The following is a 16,943-nucleotide window of genomic DNA, read 5'->3' as shown; positions in this document are numbered from 1 at the left end:
TCGGAGATTTATTCAGGATTTCTCCAAGATAGCCGTACCCCTGACGCGGCTGACGAAGAAAGTCGTGGTCTTTCGATGGGGACCCGAGCAGCAGGCTGCATTTGAGACACTGAGACAGAGGCTGTGTGAGGCGCCGATCTTAGCCCTGCCAGAGGGCGTAGAGGATTTTGTGGTATACTGCGACGTGTCCATTTCAGGGTTGGGCGCGATACTGATGCAGAGGGGGCATGTCATTGCCTACGCTTCGAGGCAGCTCAAGCCTCACGAGGCGAACTACCCGACGCATGATCTGGAATTGGGGGCGGTGGCATTTGCCCTCAAGATTTGGCGAAATTACCTCTACGGGGTTCGATGTACCATCTACACGGACCACAAGAGTTTGAGGTACCTCATGGATCAGCCGAATCTGAACATGAGGCAGCGTCGGTGGTTGGACGTGGTGAAGGATTATGATTGTGAGATCCTTTACCACCCGGGGAAGGCCAACATGGTGGCCGATGCGCTTAGCCGCAAGGCGACGCCGATCAAGTATATGTGCATGAGGATGTCCGTAGTGACTCCCTTGTTGGAGCAGATTCGGGAGGCCCAACAGGAGGCTATCAAGGAGGAACATCGGAAGAGTGAGCGTGTGGTGGGTCAGGTTTCCTCTTTTGATTATGATAGCCGAGGACTATTGACACTACACCGTATGGTGTGGGTGCCGTATCACGGAGGAGTGCACCAGATTTTGATGGAGGAGACGTACAAGTCCCGATTCTCTGTTCATCCCGGGGCGACAAAGATGTATAGGGATCTTCGTCCAGATTATTGGTGGCCATGCGAGTATTGACCATCCCCCATTCGAGATGTTGTACGGTCGGAGGTGCAGGACCCCGATATGCTGGGGTGAAGTAGGCTAGAGAGTCATGGGGAGCACCGAAGTGGTGCTCAAGACAACCGAGAGGATCCATCAGGTTTGGAGCAGGCTTCAGACTGCTCAGAGTCGGCAGAAAAGTTACGCCGACAAGCGTCGATCCGACCTGGAGTTCCAGGTTGGGGATATGGTTCTCTTGAAGGTGTCGCCTTGGAAGGGCGTCATTCGATTCAGGAAGCGGGGCAAGTTGGGACCGAGGTTTATTGGGCCGTTCAGGGTTGTAGCCCGGGTGGGCAAGGTGGCGTATAGGCTGGATCTGCCAGTCGAGCTCAGCCAGATCCATAGCACTTTCCATGTTTCTCAGCTGCGAAAGTGCCTAGTGGACGACTCAGCAGTAGTGCCGTTAGAGGATATTCAGGTTGATGACAGCCTGAATTACATTGAGCGCCCAGTCGCAATCCTCGACAGGAAGTCGAAGGATTTGAGGAACAAGAGGGTGGAGCTAGTGAAGGTGCAATGGCAACACCACAAGGGTTCGAAATGGACTTGGGAGCCGGTGGACGAGATGATGGAGCATTACCCCGAGCTGTTTCAGGATCGAGCACCAGACTTCAAGGACGAAGTCTAAAATAAGTGGGGGAGATTTGTAGCACCTGGTTCCTGGTACGTAAATCTTATTTGAGTATTTTCCATTTTTTTAGCCTTGGAATCGACGAGTCATAGGTCCGACTCGTCGAGTAGAGACGGGACCCCGGGACACGTTTAAGTTGGTGACTCGGCGAGTCCATATTCCGGACTCAACGAGTCACCGCTGTTGGATGAAACCCTAAGTTTCAGGGGTTTGCACCCTATTTGAACAACATATCTGTCCCAAGCCAGCCCCCATTCACCCCCAGAGCTTCCAACCCTCGTTCTAAGCTATTCATTGAAGATTTTGAAGCAATTGTTGTGTGTTCTTGAAGGTTTTGAGGCAAAAAGGAAGTAGATCAAGAGGAAGGGAAGGAATCCAAGCATCTTTGTGCTCTCTCAGTAGTTCCTTTGAGGTATAACCCGTTTTCCCCCTGTTTCTATGCTTATTACTTCATTTAAGTCATTCTTGAGCCAATCCCCAAGCTTGTATGTGCAAATTATTTCGTAATAAGCTGATTGGCCCTTAGATCTAGGCATGGTTAAGCTCCAAGAGCTCAGATCTGTTGCCTTTATGGACCCTCATTGCATGAAGACCCTAGATCTACCCTTTTGGGTGCATTTAGAACCCTAAAACCCTTATTGGTGAATATCTACACGTAAAGTTGGAAACTTTACGTGTGATTCATGCTCTAGGAACCCAGATCTGTGAATGGCATGGACTGGAATCGAGCAAATCCGTGTAGTTAATGGTTGCATGGCAACGACTCGGCGAGTCGTTCATATGACACGGCGAGTCGGTTCGCGAGTCTCCGAGTTTGTCCCCTTTTCGTAGTGTCGAGTGAGCAGTGAGTCACGGGGTGTGACTCAGTGAGTCGGAAGCTGAACTCATCCATGGAGGAACTCAGCGAGTCAATGCCCTGACTCGGCGAGTTCAAGGCAATATCCTTAGATAAAGAACGGACTCGGCGAGCTGTTCATACAACTCGGCGAGTCGCAGCATAAGTGTTCTTCGGATGAAGATGAACTCGGCGAGCTGTTCATACAACTCGACGAGTCTTAGCATAAGTGTTCATCGGATGAAGATGAACTCGATGAGTTGTTCATACAAGTCGGCGAGTAGGATGAAAGACTTGAATATCAGTTTAGAAGGAGAACTCGTCGAGTCATCGCCTAACTCGACGAGTAGAAACGGGATTCAGGACAATCGTTTGGGTAGGGAATCGGCGAGTTGAAGAGCCAACTCGACGAGTCGGGTCAACTGAAAGTTGACTTTGACTTTGACTTAGGGCATGATCAGGGTAAAATGGTCATTTTACCCAAAGGACAGTTAGCAGTGTTTGATTGAGTATGTTGTGGGAATTGCAGCCGGAGGATTTCCGGAGCAACAGCAGCAGTAGACAGTCAGTTCCCGATCAGATCAGCAGCTACTTCGAGGTGAGCTACCTTCCAGTAGCGGTGGGTCTACGGCCACAATGCCGGCCCACCAGTAGGAGTTGTATGTAGATGATTGTCTCTGTGATATTCATCTAGGGATTACTACTACCTGTGTTGTGTTTATGTGCTAGTATGATTTGATGCTATGTGCTAGTGATAGTAGGGGGAGATAGTCCCCGAGATATCCGGTTGGTAGGGCCGAAGGGGTAGTCATACCCAGCCATGTTAGATAGATTCTGATATTATGATACATGTTATGTAGTAGTAGTAGAGGGGAGAAATAGTTCCCTAGTATCCGGTCGAGAGGACCGAAGGGGAGGCTAGCACCCAGATACGCTAGGCAGTATCCGGTCGAGAGGACTGAAGGGGAGGCCAGCACCCAGATATGCTAGGTAATATCCGGTCGAGAGGGCCGAAGGGGTAGGTCGGGCACCCAGATATGCCTGACAATATGTGTATGTTATGAGATTATATGGTATGTGGTACAGTGGGGGAACTCACTAAGCTTAGTGCTTACTGTTTTCAGTTTTGGTTTCAGGTACCTCCTCAGCTAGGGGAAAGGAGCCGGCACGGTAGCAGCATGTCACACACACACTCTCTTGTTTCCGCAGTTACGAGTTTATTCTGGGATTGATACTCTGATATTTGATTGATCGAATGTTGTGGTTTTCAATTTGGTTTTCGATGTGAAATGGTTTAATCAAACAATGTTTTAACTATTAATGCTTTTATGTAATGTTTATAACGAAATTTTTGGATGTGAAAATTGGGTCGTTACATTATAGATCAATACTAATTAAATAATATGATCTTATATTAATATATTAGAACTTATAATATATTAATAAATCATAACTTGTACTATTCTTAAAAGCTTATCCATAAATTGTTCGGGTGAAGTGGAACCCAAATGGACCATGCCGGGTCGGGTCAAGTACATACCAAATATAGTTATGGACTTAGACACTATATCCAACAAGAAGGGTTCGCCGATGCTGATTTGGGTGGATGTGTGGATTCAGGAAAGAGCACAACAGGTTATGTGTTCACGATTGGAGGTACATAAATTAGTTGGATGTCTAGGTTACAAAAGAGTGTTGCTCTCTCAACCACAGAAGCAGAGTATATGGCTATTGCAGAAGCAACCAAGGAGCTTATATGGTTCAAGAACTTCCTATCAGAACTTGGAATGCATCAGGAGGATTGTGTATTGCATTGTGACAACCAGAGTGCAGTTTACTTGGCAAAGAATCTAGTGTTTCATACTAGAACGAAACACATTCAGATGATGTACCATTTTATTCGAGAATTAATTAATGATGGAACTCTAAATCTGAAGAAAATCCTCGGAACGAAGAATCCAACAGATATGTTCACCAAGTTGGTTACCACTGAAAAGTTGAAGCTTTGTATGGCTTCAACTGGCCTTTCAGAAGTTTGAGAAAAGGCATGGCAGAGAGAGAGAGAGATTAAGGAATGTTGCAAAGCTTTTGAATGGCAGAGAAATAATAAGTCATTTAAGTCTCCAAGTGGGAGATTGTTGGGCTAGTGAAGCCATAAAGGAAAAAGTTCAAGGGCCAATATTATAACTTTACAATTAATTGGTTCATGTGTGAAGACTTGGAGTACTTTCTAATGAAAAGCATGCTACTGGTGAAATTGGAAATTTGTACGTAGCTTCAAAGTCAAGAATATGTAGTAGGCATGTGATACATTAAATGCATGAGACACACAAGTCATAATTTGCAGCAACATATATGTATATGTGTGTGAATTGAAGAAAAAGGTTACGGCTCAAAAGACTATAAATATTCATTTTCTCTTCATTTCTTAGATACACAATAACCATAACATCATAGAGAGTAGATACACATATAAATTAGTGAGGTATTAACTTTTGTGCAGAGCCGTAATTTTTGGCAGCCAAAAATTACGAGTGATATCTTACAATCAGTGATTAGATTACAAGTGCATATTTTAGCCTTGTATGATTGTAATTTCCTTGGTGTTAATAAAATCCCCACTCTCTCATTCGCCCGTGGATGTAGGTCAGATTAGACCGAACCACGTTAAATATTGTGTTCATTTTCGTTTGTAATTTTTCAGTAGTTTTTATTCCGCGAGTGTTACCGAAATCATTTATCAAATTTTAGAAGTGCTTAACTTGTCTCGTTGCATTCCTAACACTTCATTCACGACCAAGAAAATCCACCGGATGTGGAGCCGTTTTCCCGACCACCAAGTCATCAACAACCCAAACACCCCCTCCTTTGTATCTCCTGCCCTACTTCGACCCCCTGTCACCTTCCTATATACGCCTCTTGTTATTCTCGTTAAGGAGAAATTCGGACACAACATCAGGAGGCTGCCGGAGCAACCTCTGCCACCCACGACCGCCACTACTTGTGGTCGTCATTAGCCTCCTACCACCATAGTTTTTGACCACTACAAAACTCTCCCCTCCTCCCTCATCTTCCTCGTCGTGTACTGCCAGATGCAAAAGGAATGAGGCAGTGGAGCTGCTATCACTAGCCACCCGTCATCGACCACCACCTCGTTGTTGCCACTGCTGTGAACCATCGCCACCTCCGAATGCTGCTTCCGTCAACCCTCTCTGTCCAACCACCACTCTAATTTGAAGGTGATTGCCTTCCCCCTCTTATTTGCTTCATCCGATTGAGAAAAGAGACTCACTATGATGAGATTATTTCCAATCGATGTGGGTGCTTTGCGTTAGAATGTGTGTGTCTGCATGTTTGGGTTTCAATTTCTTTCTATTGCTTGATTTTGGCTTTTATTCATCAATTTGGGCATATCAAAGATGAAGTCCATGAGATTTTTTTGAAGACAAAGAGATAGATAGATAGATAGATAGATAGATAGATAGATAGATAGATAGATAGATATAGAGAGAGAGAACTGTGGGTGGGGTGGGGATACTTTTTTTCTTTATTTTTTAATTAAATCAACATTAGAATAATTATAAAAATAAAATAATAAAATAAAATGACATAATCGTCTTTTTAAGTTTTTTTGGACCAAGAACCCAGAAAAACTTTGATTTTGGACCATCCATGCAAGTTGGAAACTTTTTGGACCCCATCCAAAGGTTTTTGAAAACCACAAGGACCAAATTCGAAGTTTTGTCTATTTTAAAATTTTATGAACGGTAAATATGATATTTAGAAATTTTATGAAGAGTAAATATGATATTTAGAAATTAAGTTGGGTAAATATGATATTTTGATGTTTAAGAAGGGCATATATGAAATTCTCCATTTTTTGGAACTTCAGAGTAATTGTATTTTTTTTAGAAAAACAAAAACTTTTGGTTGGTCGGATGAATAATTCCGAATTTATTGATCATTTGAAAAATGTTAATATTGTTCTTAATATTAATTACAGTATGGTTAATTATATTAATATCCCTTCTAATAAATATCTAATATAGATCTAACTGATAATTTCTCTAAATTATAAATTGTTCTACAAAGCTCTTAGGGCTTGAATGTTGAGACATTCCATAAAAAAAGACAGTCAGATTTCAGACACTTTTTTGTGCTAATACCTGTCTAGAGTAAGACAGTATAAAACTTTATCTCAATAATTTTAATTTTTACCTATTTATACTCACTCTACTCCAAGATTCCAATCCAAATTATATTACAATGCCCCCCTTGTTAAACATTCTGCCCCACATTCTAAATAAGATAGCCGAAAAGTTTGATTTTTATGAAGATCTCATCCATTTTCTTTTGTGTATGTCCCTATTTTGGAATTGTTCTTAATTTCGGAGCTTTTTTTTTTTTTTTTTTTTTTTGCATTTCTTCTTGCCAAAAAACTGTTTTTACTAATGTACGAAGGTTATTTTGAATTATTTAATATCACTGTTTTTCAGTCAAATGTCTGATTTTAAGTCGTTATATAGTATATACTTCCATTTCCTATATTTATTATTATTATTAATGTTAGATTTTAATAATAAACGAACTATTTTTTCTCAAAATTTCGAAACTGTTCATTGGATTTAAGAGTTCTTTTGAAGGGAGAATTTTATATATGTCCCTTTTAATTTCAAAATATCATATTTACCCAGCTTAATTTCTCAATATCATATTTACCCTTCATAAACCTTCAAAATATCATATTTTCCCAAATCCCTTTCTATCATGTTTTTAATATTTTACAATAATTTTTTATATCGTAGAATTATTATAATAATTAAAAATTTTAACCATATTATCTTTACGTCTATGATAATGGAATGTGAACTTCTAAATTGTTCGAATGTCATCGTTTTTACAAACAAAATGATTTCATCTTCAATCTTCTCTATGGAATGTATATTTTGATTGTTTAGTTTTTTTTGTTGTTGTTGATTATTTTCATGTTGTAGATGAATGATATTTTAGATATTACCATTGATATTTTGATGTTTAAAAAGTACATATATGATATTTTGATATTTATGAAGGGCATATATGATATTTTGATATTTAAAAAGGACATATATGATATTTTGAAATTTTATGAAGTGTAAATATGATATTTAGAAATTTTATGAAGGGTAAATATGATATTTTGATGTTTAAGAAGGGCATATATGAAATTCCCCCATGATATTTTGATATTTATGAAGGGCATATACGATATTTTGATATTTAAAAAAGGACATGTATGATATTTTAAAATTTTATGAAGGGTAAATATGAAATTTAGAAATATTATGAAGGGTAAATATAATATTTAGAAATTAAGTTGGGTAAATATGATATTTTGATGTTTAAGAAATTAAAAGGACATATAAAAGTTGCTCTCAGAACAAGCTTGATAAAGAGGTCGGGGTGGTGCAAAGAGATAATAGGATGTTGATCGGGTTGAAGAATTCTCTAGAAGGACTTAGAGATTCGGGGGTGTGTTGGAATCTTAAGTCGAGTTGGACTTGGAGACCAAGTAATAGCAACTTAGTTTTTAGGAAATCATAAACAAGTAGGTTTCTAGTTTCCTAATTGTAATCTAATTACAAGTCGGTAGTTAGGAGTATATATACACATGGTTTTAGGTCGAGTTATGATCATTGGAAAACATTGTAATATCGTGAGTTTTGAGAGAGTTTCTCATATGATATTTTGATGTTTAAGAAATTAAAAGGACATATACTTTTGGTTGGTCTGATGATTAATTCCGAACTTATCATTTAGAAAACGTTATTATTATTCTTAATATTAATTAAAATATGGTTAATTTTATTAATATCCCTTCTAATAAATATCTAATATATATATCTAACTGATAATTTCTCCAAATGCAAAGCTTTTGGGGCTTGAATGTTGAGACATTCTATAAAAAAGGACGGCCGGATTTCAGACACCTTTTTTTGTGCTAATACCTGTGTAGAGTAAGATATTATAAAACCTTATCTCAATAATTTTAATTTTTACCTATTTATACTCACTCTACTTCAAGATTGTCAGACAATCCGGCGGACATTCTAAACAAGATAGCTGGAAAGTTCGATTTTTATGAAGATCTTATCAATTTTCTTTGTGTTTGTAGTTCATGGAGATCTTCGGCCACCACAACTAAAAAGTTCATACACCACCTTCCTTCTCGCTTTCCATTGTTGATGCTTGCAGAGTCCAACACCGAAGAAGACAATGATCAATATTACCGTAAGTTCTTTCTTCTTTCAAGCGGCACGATGCGTAAGGTGCAACTACCAGAGGCTCACTGGCAACGATGTATGTCAACCCATGGGTGGTTACTGACCACCGGTGAAGAAGAGTTCTACGCCAAGCTCATCCATTCACTTTCTCGTACTCAAATCGATCTCCCTGAGCTTTATATGTTCGAGGAACTCTACTTTGATCAAGACGAGTGGATGTACTATGGGCACTGCATGAGGAAAGTAGTTTTTACGTCATCGAACCCTCTATTATTGGATCCCGACTTTCGTGTTATCATCATCTGGGGTCAAACTATAGGGTTTTGCAGACTTGGTGACGTTTCATGGACTCGTATAACAGTTTGCGATGGACATCTTCTCGACATTACGTATCATAACATGCGAAAACGGCTATACACAGTGACAACCATCGGATAAATCTACGAATGTGACGTTCTTAGTTGTGGACGAGGTCCTCTAAATTTGAATCGATTGTCAACATTACCACGAAAAGAATTCGACTGTTCGTGCCTCCAATCAGCTTATCTTCTCGATTGGGGTTATGACAAGTTGCTAATGGTTACACGTGAACATCAGTGGTACAAGAAACATAGTGAGGAATTTCGTCGTTATGGACCGTATAGCACTAAGAGGTTTCAATGCTTTGTGTTCAGTTTGGATGATGGAAAGTGGTCGAAACTCCTCAGTTTGGGAGACAAAGCTGTGTTTTTGGGTTTCAATTCATCATTCTGTTATGAAAAGTAAATTCTGTTTTTTTAACCGTTTCCATCTTCAGTACATTCTGTTATTTATTTCTAAACCCGAAGGATGAAGTTGTTTGAAGACTCTCAAAGAGAAGTCATGTATTATCATATTGGTATAAATTAAAGTAACTGCTTTGTTTGTTTGTTTTTTTTTTTTTGTTTTTTTTGTTGTTCTTTTTTTTCTGTCAATTGATTCTGTTTTTGTTTCTTCACCAAATATGATTGTCGGGTTGTTTTGCTGTTTATCGAATTTACAGACTTCCATTATTTAAGCACACATGTCAGTTTGTATAGTCACCCTAATTATGTTTTTCCCTTAATTTGGTGCCTTTATTTATGTCACTCCTGTTTAATGAATACTTTTTTTTTTTCAATAAAATGCTTCATTAATGTTTTTTTTTTCAATCTATTATTAAGGTAAGCTTAATTTTGGGCTCACTATCTGTTTAATGAGTACTTTTTTGCAATTTTTATGATCATGCTGTTCAGGTTGATGTATGTGACAAATGATGCCTCCTTCACCATGCTTCTTTAAATTAAAGAATTTTTCAACCATATCTAACTTCCAGTAAGCCTTTTGTTTACTTCAATTTGTTGAACTCATCATTCTTACGTCCTTACTGCTGAATTTGTTTTTGTTTCAGCCCACTCTTTTTTTTTGTCAAATCTTTTCTTATTTTCACTATGATTTAATAGTTTTGTTTAGTATATTCTTATGCTAATCGGATATCTTATAAATCTTTTACACATAATAACTAATAATCAGTGGTTTTACGTTTACATCAACTGTTTACATTGTTCAAAAATTTTCACATATTCATGTATTGTATATGTAAGGTTAAAGCTCCAGATTTGACCATCAGTCCTGTTTATTAGGTTGAAATTGATGCAGTTGACTATAATAAGGTACCATTTTTAAGTCGGTATATATGTCTTACTTATAATTTTTTTTATTCGTTATTAATCGTGACATGTCCAAACTATGAAAAGAATGACAATTCAACCTACATGTCCATGGCTTGGTCTTCTGAGGTTCCATGTTTCAGGTCGAACTCCTATGTTTGCCTCCTGATAAAGTTGTTGGTGGAATAGAGATACACATCATTGTCTCCTTATATTATCTTTTTTTTTTTTTGTTATTAAACAATAAGTGAATGAAAAAGAAGATAAAATGGTGAAATGACTTTTCTTATGAGATTATGGTCCACAGGTTGACCCGTTATCAAGATCACCAAGTCAAACGTAAGTACACGTTAAAGTGATGAATCTTTGTTTAACTTTTGTTAAAAAGAGCATGTGAATAGGGAGGAATATGAGTATAATGATGAGTAATATGTTTTACATTGCAATACATAAATTAAGGAAAAAAAGAGAATAGTAATTTTCTTAAAGAATCAAAATGTCTATTTTGTTCTCTTTAGGTTTAGTTTAATGGTATATGATTTTAGTGATAAATGGTTAACTGAGAAAACAAATATTTGGAGATATTAATTTTGATTATATTTTTAAATTTAGGGATTTTTTCGTAGTATCCAAAGATTGTTGAAGGTTATTTATTTTTGTTAGTTGTTTATAAAATAAACATATTTTGTTGTTTCCCTCATAACTTAATTTATTAGAAATTAGTTAATCGGTTAACGAAATCGAATTTATGTTAAAAAAATATTGAAGCAATGTATTGAGTTAACTTCCTTAAAGACAAGCTGGGTTAACTATCCATGAACCCAAATATAGTCTACTATAGTTGGTGAAATGTAATTGATGTAATCGAGATTCTCACAGAAACAATAAAGCAAGGTGAAGATGGAGATAAATTGCTTAAACAATATCACTCCTATAGAAGATAGTCTTGTATAAGGGACATCTATTGAGCAAGTAGTGTCACATACATCTCCTACTATGCTTCTCTTTTTGAGATAATTAATGCTGACGTGGCAATTAATTAATTTATATTTGATTGGCAGGGATATTTCCATGTACTATTGTTTAGCTGCAGTATGAGATTACTTTCGTCTTTGAATACAAACAAGATTGTGCTTCCGGCTGCAGATGATGCTAAATCCATATGGACCAAATTAGGCTTCGAAACAATAGAAACACAAGAGTTACATTTTATCATCTTAACTTATGAAACTCTATTACTTGGATAACTTTATAAAATATAATTACTTTTTTTTTGGGTTGGCTTGGTGACCTAAGGCGAAGATGCTCGGCTATGATGACATTTAAAGGCACACAAAATGGGACACACAGAAGAATAACCTGGAGAAGACAAATATATTACATAGTTCTAACCAAATTTAGCAGTGTACTTTTTATTCTTTTAGAACAGGAAAAGATGAAAGATTGTATTCTCTATTTCATGTCGCAGTATTTTGATATAACTTCAAATTATCAGATCGACCATCTGACCTGTGCAACGCACGAGTCTCTACACTAGTTTCTATTACAAACGGTCTTAATATTTAGTGTTTTTATTAGTTTTGAATTATTTTTTATTAATTCTCTAAACCGAGCACCAACATGCTTATCAACCATGAATTCTTAAAAAACCACTCTATTATGGATGAAATGTTTTGTAAAGTAGGCAACCATAATACGCATCAATCAATAAAAACAATATCAAAGAAAGAACATGTATGTAGGTTGGGAGTTGGGAGCATAGATATTTCATGCTATAGACTATAGGACTCAATAATGCATGACCCTCACGAAGACTTCTGAGGAATGACTGGACTCGACGAGTCACACGAGTACACTTAGTGAGTCAGGTCAAACTGGGACTGTTGAACTCGAGTTTGACTTCTGTTGACTTTAGGGTTTGGTCAACATAAGTAATGGAGACCATGGAGGGGTAAAATGGTCTTTTACCCATTCCAAGAGTTAGAGAGGATGAGAGAACAACCTTTGGTGTATTTGAGTATGAGTGGAGTATTGATTATAGATACATATCTAATGTGTTAGGCGGAGACTAGTTCGAGATTCACGAGTACGAGACTTTTACTTGCTAGCTTACGAGGTGAGTCTTCTCACTATACTTACCAAGAGTGGTATATTTGCATGATTGAGCTGTCTTATGTGCTTACCTGTGTATTATGATATTCTTCATTATGTCTTTGTGATTATGTTGAATATTGTTATTATGAGTTTGTTGAGATGGGACCGGAGGGTCCCACTGAGACACACTGACTGGAGGGTCTTATGGAGTTATGGCCTAGAGTGGTTAATGAGCTGTGTGTGTGGTATTTTGGGGAACTAACTAAGCTTTGTGCTTATAGTGTTATGTGTTATGTGTTATGTGTTATGTGTTTCAGGTACTTCTCAGGACCACGGGAAGGCGCCGGCTTGATTGTACACACATCAGAGTTTGATTTATGATTGAGAGGATCCTGGAGTTATATATATATATATATATATATATATATATATATATATATATATATAGTTTTTTGACATGAGTTTTGATGATTTGACATTATGACACTTTGTGGTTTTATTATTGGAATAAATGTGTTTTGAAATTGAAAATTTTGGTTTGAAAATTTACGTTGTTACAAGTTGGTATCAGAGCCTTGGTTTGAGGGATTCGGACGCACCTCCGGGTGTGTTTGGACTCATATTGAGGATTTGAGAAGAATTTTCAAAAGAAAAGAATTTTTCCAACATGAGAACGAGTTTTAAGAGAAAATAAGTTGAAGGAGTGTGTACAATCAGCCAAAGCTCGAACGGTGATTTCCCAAAATACCATCACTTTGTGATATTTATGAGATATTTTGTTAAGATTACATGCTAGAGGGTAGGCTAGGTATTTCATATTCTATGGCTCAAGATGCCTGATTTGTGATGCCTTAGCCTAGGAGATATTTTGATACGTGTTATCTGTTATTTGCTTGTTTATGTGTTGAGTTCTGAGTCGGGAGATGATCTAGGAAGAGATACTTAGATGAGCTTAAGAGAGGGGTCTACTAAGAGAGTAGCTTATGATTTGTGAGATATAAAGTAATTTTGAATTAGAATCCTAGGAGGAGGACTTGGGGTGACTATAGGTGGGGTGTGGAAGGTAGTATTGGGCCAGCACTACTGAAAGCACCAGGTCTATGTGCAATCCAAGTAAGAACCATTAGGATGCTAAGGAGCAAGTAAGGATGAGTAGTCGAGTGTGATTATGCTCGAGTGAGTCTCTAATGATTTTGTGTTGTGTTTCAGAGACATCATGGTAGGTACACGCTACACCCCAGAAAACAGTGGAGTTAGCGATGATGAGATTCGTAGGATGATTCATGACGAGGTAGCCGCAACCATACGTGAGGCAATTCCGGAGATGTTTGGGTCTATTAAGGCCACTTTGATCGAGATGTTTGACGAGCGATATGCTGCAGTCTCTAAGGTGGCTGCTGCTGCTGCCACCACAGCTGTTGTTGCTTCCAGGCCATAGGGAGGTGACTTGTTGCTATACCGAGAGTTCAGCAACACGAAGCCACCAGAGTTTGATGGGACTCAGGATTTTATTGTTGTGATCAGATGGATCTCTGATATCGAGGGTTGTTTCTACACTTGTTCATGCCCGAAACATTTGAGGGTGCGGTCCGCACTGAACCAGCTTCGCTTGGGAGCGAAGGACTGGTGGAAGTTTGTAACGGCGAGTTTTACTCCTGCAGATCATGCTGCAGTGACTTGGGAGAGGTTTGTTGTGATGTTCTGAGATGAGTATGTTCCCCCGGTGGAGAGGGAACGGTTGGCCCAGGAGTTTCTGTCTCTCAGGCAGAAGACAAAGTCGATGAATGTGATTAAGCAGATGTTTCACGAGAGGGTGTTGTTCTGCCCTAAGCATATGTCGACTGAGCAGGCATGCATGAGCCGGTATTTGAGCATTCTGAGGAGGGATAGTCGAGATTTCGTGGCGAACTCGTCTTATCGGAAATTTGTTGAGCTTCAGGCAAATGCTAGGAGGAGGGAGATCGAGTTGGAGACTCAGGTACTTATCAGGATCACAGGACATATATATATATATATATATATATATATATATATATATATATATATATATATATATATACAAAAACATCAATTATGCTAACCATTTTATTCTCTATCTAGTCGTGGTAGCGTGTATGATCCCACAATGTTAATTGGGTATTATTATTGACACCCTTAATGATTGTATATTTACTTACCATACCCCTTTAATAATTACTTTATAGGTAGATTGCAAAATTCAATATTGATAATTAACTAATCACTGTGAGTGGCATAATAGTGGGCCCATGCAACCATTTGGTTCTTACTTTTATATTTGGGTTATATGTTAATAAATATTATAAATTGTAAACAGTTAAAATATATTATAAATTTTATCATAGTTAATATATTCATGGAAATAATAATAATAAGAGTTGGACGTCACAATTAAAACATTTTATATTTATATAGGTATCGATGTTTTAAAATTAAATAAAATATTTTAGTCTGATGTAATTTAAAAATTATTATTTAAAGGTGGCTAAATCATTTAAATGGCAGTAGTGGCAGTTGGGAATTTAAAATGATAGTATCGGGTATTACATTTCTAACACCCAATCAAACTTAGGCAAAAAGTAAAATAATTATGACAATATAAGAGAAAAAATAGATGTAATGATTAGGGGTATGGTTAGACTCTAAAGAGGGTATGGATAGGGTAACCTAACCCTTTTAATTTAGAACAACTTCATGCCATTAGCAAGACCTTATATGCAATAATTGGAGAAAATTTTGGATTGCAATAATTAGGTTTGTCGGTGCATGTGTATCAATTCATTTGTAAGGCCTTCCCGTATACATGCAATGAGGCCGGTTGTGGTTGAACTGGCCACGAACAACGGCTGTGCACACCATGTTGGGTTTTATACATAGCCAACAATCATATGTGTGCATGTAACCCTAATTTGAGGATCTATGTTTTCACTATTAGACATACAAGCATTGAACACAAAACTAGAAACCCTAGGAGGCACATGTAATTTTCGAAATTAACATATAATTGTTGGAATCGTGTCTAAGGCTGTAACTATATTAGGCAAGTATTTGACCCGGTTGTGCATGGTCCTTTTGGGTTGCCTTCACCATAGCAACTTGATAGGATGATTTATTAAGAGAGATTAAATATTATTAGTATATTTAGAATAATATAAAGAATAATATATTGTTATTTGATTAATATAAGTCATAGAATTAATTGGAATTAATTTGGTGACTTAAAGAGATTAATTAAATAAGAGGGTATAAACTGTCAATTGTTTGATAGTTAAACTTTAGACTGTAAATCCATATAGATATGGATTGTACGGATTCTAGAAGCTAAGGATTGCTTCAAATCGTCCAAGAGTTATCTAAGGAATGGATTTGGATAGCCTTAATAGAAGATTATCCAATTAGGGTTTAGGTTGTAACCCTTAAGGAGTCTACAAGTATAAATAAACCCTATGGCAAAGGGAAATCGATACTTCATCTAAAGTAAGAGAACCTTGGCTGATTTCCTCCCCTCTCCTCTCTCCCAAATCATCCTCCTTGCTAGTTGGTGTTTGTAAGCCATTAGAGGAGTGACAATTGTGACTCTAGAAGCTCCAAGACAACAAGATCAACAAGGAATTCAAAGGTATGATTCTAGATCTGTTTTAATATTGTTCTTACACCTAAATAGTCATTAGAAGTCTTGGATTCAAAGCATGTTTAATTAGAAAGCCTAGATCCAAGCATTAGGGTTTTGCATGCGCACATAGGAAAGTTCTTATGGCTAAAACCCATCAGTTGTATCAGAGCCTAGCTTGGTTTTCATTAAATTGTTGCTTAATTGTCTGAAACTAAACTGCAAAATTCGATTTTTGTGTTTCTGAGTCATGGACTCGGCGAGTTCCATAGTGGACTCGGCGAGTTGGCCTAATTCGGTGAGTCCCTTGGTGCACTCGGCGAGTCCAAGCGTCAGGAATGGCCAGATTCGGGATTTCTTCATGATTATCTTATGGAAACTTACCTTAATCATATTAGATCAACCCTAATCATATTTTTTGATATATATGACTATAATTTTGATCTAATTAGAGATATTTATCAACTAATAAAATATTTAATTTCCTTATATGATAAATAATTAATTATTTTGATTATTTTGGTAATTATCTTGCAAGAAATCTTGAATAAATCAAATATAGATAATTAGGAAATTAATTGTTAATTGAAATTATTTGTTATTTGATCCTCCATGTTTTAAATGTTTAAAACTTGTCCTCAAGTTTAGAAATTTATATTTTGTAATTAAAAGTTTTAATTTAGACAATTTAAATTTCAAACCCTAGATTTTAAAATGTTTAAAATACAACCCTATACTAATATAATATTACAAGTTTAATATATATATATATATATATATGTATATATATGTATAACTAAAATGCTAGTCTTACCGTTAGTAGGCCTCATTCACGAAGCCGATCTATAAGGTGGGTATAAGGTTGCGGCCTATAAAATGGCGCTTAATGGGTGTACACTCACACCCACCGCTTGCTTGATCGGTGGAGGGTCGTTAGCCGAACTGGTAGGATAGGGCAACCTCATCCTCTCA

General features: G+C 37.2%; 1 pseudogene; it reads left to right on the top strand.

Moving 5' to 3' along the window:
* The first annotated feature begins 4,043 nt into the window (after positions 1 to 4,043).
* On the top strand, positions 4,044 to 13,781 carry LOC111891968 (putative F-box protein At5g55150; annotated as a pseudogene).
* Positions 13,782 to 16,943: the final 3,162 nt, after the last annotated feature.

Source organism: Lactuca sativa, chromosome 4, assembly GCF_002870075.4.
Source record: "Lactuca sativa cultivar Salinas chromosome 4, Lsat_Salinas_v11, whole genome shotgun sequence".
NCBI classification, from domain to species: Eukaryota; Viridiplantae; Streptophyta; class Magnoliopsida; order Asterales; family Asteraceae; genus Lactuca; species Lactuca sativa.
The sequence above is the reverse complement of the archived record's forward strand: the minus strand, read 5'-3'. Positions and strand labels throughout refer to the sequence as shown.